Genomic DNA, 3,588 nt, shown 5'->3' with positions numbered 1-3,588 from the left:
ATTCTGCTCTCACAGTGTCTTTTAGACAAAGTTAACTTGACGACTTCAAAAAAGTTTGTGGCTGTGAAATACATCATGTTGTGGCCATCCCGGTGTTTCATTTTCATTGCGCCCTGTAACTTAATTCATAGTGCGATAGGGCGCTATCATGTACATACAAAAGAAGGAGAATATTCAGAACAGAGGGTAATTATCCCTAGAAGTGAATAATGATTTCTGGGGTTACCTTTTCTTCCCTTTTATTCTGATATGTATAGCAGTTTTACTTCTTGAGTAGCTGGCACTGAGGCTCCCGTCAGCAGCAGAGACAGGTGAGCTGAGCCCGCAGAAGCCCAGGAATACCAGCCAGTCTTAATCCCTTTAGGCTGGGAGGAACGGTGGGCCTTATACCCATTCACTGGCGGCCGAGTGCGACACGGCCTTTGACCAGATTAGTTGCTCTGTGGGCAAATGGCACCTGGGAGGCCGTGAGTTTGCCACCCTCTGACTTTGCCATGGTTGCCAATGTGGATACAGAGTTTCTCCTACGATCCCTTCACCAACCACGTGGTGGATGGAAACATCAAGTGGACGGGACGAGAGCGTTTACCGTTAAGAGCGCTCACGACAGATGCGATCTCACCGCAGCGTAGGATAAACAAAACTCCTGTAGGCTTTGTAGCGGGTCACCGCCCCGCCGTTGACATGATCAAAACACTCTTATGGAAAATTTAGGAAGGAAAGCAGGGGCCACTGGTTGCTCAGCGTTCGCAAACCTTGGGAAAGGAGACTTGCTACTGGGTGGCACTCACAATCTCTCTAACTTACACAAGCCCTTCTGAAATATGGGCGCGATAATTTTGTTGCAAGATTTCCTACTGGGAGAATCAGAGACGCGGTCACAGATTGGCTTGCGGTTTTTGCTGGACCTGCGCCACAAAGGGGTGGAGGGCTCAAGTTTTTACTCATTCTGGCTGAGACCTTACGAGTCAGATGTATGTTCTGGTTAGAGACTCCCTGTGAGCGGATTGACGCAGAAGAGCAGATGGCACGCAGCACACCAGAGTCCAACACAGCCAAGAATTTCGTCTCACTTCGACTCAAATGTTTTATGCATGTGTCTCAGTGATATGGCGGGTGAGTAACTCGTGCTAGATGATAGGCGCGTTTTTGCAGAATAATTAATCGTTCACTTACGAAGTGACCACTTGGCCACCACATTGTTATTTGGGGTTCTCATTCTTTCTATATTTTCTCACAAACCCACCGATGCAATCATCACAGTTGACTTAGTACCACATTTAAATTCAGTTAGAACAGATCGGCGCATTTATTATCAATTCGGTCAGTATCCTTCTAGAGCAACTCTTGCTCCTCCTTCTCTCCGTCCGAACAGGCCTCGGAAGGCCCAATGAAACCGACCGGCCGCCGTGTCATCCTCAACCTATAGGAGTCACTAGATGCGGATATGGAGAGGAATAATGTCAGTACACTGCTCTCACCACCGTTGTCAGTTTCCGTGACCAGAGCCGCTACTTCTCAATCAAGTAACTACTCAAATAGCCTCACAAGGGCTTTGCACCCCACTTGCCAACAGCGCTCGGCAGACCCGGGCGGTCACCCATTCAAGTGCTAGCCAAGCCGACAGTGCTTAACTTCGGTGATATGACGGGAACCGATGTTACCACTGCGGCAAGGCCGTTGGCCCAGAGCAACACCGCTCGTTTCTTTTCCTATGAGCTACAGCAATAGTGTTTTCGACTTTAGTTCAAAAATGGTTCAAATGGCTCTGAGCACTATGCGACTTAATTTCTGAGGTCATCAGTCGCCTAGAACTTAGAACTAATTAAACCTAACTAACCTAAGGATATCACACACATCCATGCCCGAGGCAGGATTCGAACCTGCGACCGTAGCGGTCACGCGGTTCCAGACTGAAGCGCCTTTAACCGCACGGCCACACCGGCCGGCAAAATTGTGCCGACTTTAGTATCCGCGCAAATTTTCTCCATGTAAGATAGTGTTTAATTATTTTTTCTTGCATATCATTCACAATCTATGATCAATAAATTTCTAAGGGTTCAGAATCCTTGTCTCAGTAGTCTATGGTCCCCATTACTCCTCATTGAATGATTAATATTTATCAACCTCACCCATATATGGTTCACATGTCACGGCCATCCTTCCTTCCGTTTTCTTACGCATGTATTATTTCCATACATCTGGACCATAGTGGGGTGGTTTGCATTTCGAGGGTGGATACTCGGTGCATAGCAGAGGCATATTTGTTAGAGTATGGCCAACCCCAGAGGCGCCTGCACATGTAATTGAAAAAAATCTTCACATTAACCAGACCCCCGCGAAGAAACGTGGAGAAGCTGTTGGGCAAGGTCCCTTCACGCTAGGACAGTGACGTCCTTAGATATCAGATTAATTATGTTTTAAATTAAAACCCAAGAGCAGTTAAGGCGTTTAATCTGGGTATACGCTGACGACAAAACATAAAAAAATAAAATAAAACAAACTCCCAACACTAAGAAAGAGTTGTGCAACATAAACGAAAGTAGGTTGGCGTGTTTCTAGATCTGAAAGATGCCAACTCGGATTTCTCGTCAGTCGAATAACAGTGGAGCTAGTATCGCCACTATGAGAATCAAGATCAGGTTTACTTTATATACCTTTGAGATTGGACATGGTGAGATGATGTTAGTCAAGTATGCCTTTAAGGCGACGAAGACGCCCATTCCAGCACTTCACTGAGTTTGGACGAGGTCGAGTAATAGGGTTACGAGAAGCTGGATGTTCCTTCTGTGACACTGCAGAAAGACATGGCAGGAATGTAGTCACTGCATTTGATTGACGGCAGCGGTGGTCACGAAAATGTCCGATCACAAGAAGACTGGGGTACGGACGGCCACGTGACACCACCGAGAGCGCATCATTCTGCATCTGCAGCAAAACTCGAGCAGCAGTTGGCACCGCAGTGACACAATGAAATGTTACAAATCGTTAACTTCAAGGAAAACTCTGAGCTGTAGCGAGCATTCCGTGACCCCAAAACCTGCGACTTTAGTTGTGTTAGACGAGAGCTCATTGGAGGGCAGAGTGAAGGTCCGTTTTATTTGCTGATGAACGCTGGTTCTGCCTCGGTTCCGGTAATGGCCGCGTAGGTTAGAAAGAGGCCAGTTGAGGACCTGCAAGCAACCTGTCTGCGTGTTAGAATATTGCACCCACAGTATGGTCTGGGGTGCGATTTCGTGTGACACCAGTTGCGCTCTCGTGGTTATCCCACGCACCCTGGCTGCAAATTTGTATGTCGGTCTTGTGATACGACCTGTTGTGCTGCCATTCATTAACATCATTTTCCGGCAGAAGAACGTTCGCCCACATACCGCTATTGTAACCCAGCATGCGTTACAGTGTGTCGACATGTCGCCTTCGCCTGTTCAAAGAAGAGATGTGTGTCCTATCTAGGGCATATGGGGCATCATCTGACAACTCCAGCGTCATCCACAATCAGCATTAACCGACCCCCTGTTGTGCGAGCAACTGGAACAAGGATGGAACTGACATCCGGCACCTCTACAATGAATGCATGTAATTTTGCAT

At 47.3% G+C, this 3,588-nt stretch overlaps 1 pseudogene; it reads right to left on the bottom strand.

Moving 5' to 3' along the window:
• Positions 1-1,567: 1,567 nt before the first annotated feature.
• Positions 1,568-1,685, bottom strand: LOC124724001 (annotated as a pseudogene).
• Positions 1,686-3,588: the final 1,903 nt, after the last annotated feature.

This window comes from Schistocerca piceifrons, chromosome X, assembly GCF_021461385.2.
Source record: "Schistocerca piceifrons isolate TAMUIC-IGC-003096 chromosome X, iqSchPice1.1, whole genome shotgun sequence".
Lineage (NCBI taxonomy): Eukaryota > Metazoa > Arthropoda > Insecta > Orthoptera > Acrididae > Schistocerca > Schistocerca piceifrons.
Note: the sequence above shows the minus strand (reverse complement) of the source record. Positions and strands in the feature narration are given on the sequence as shown.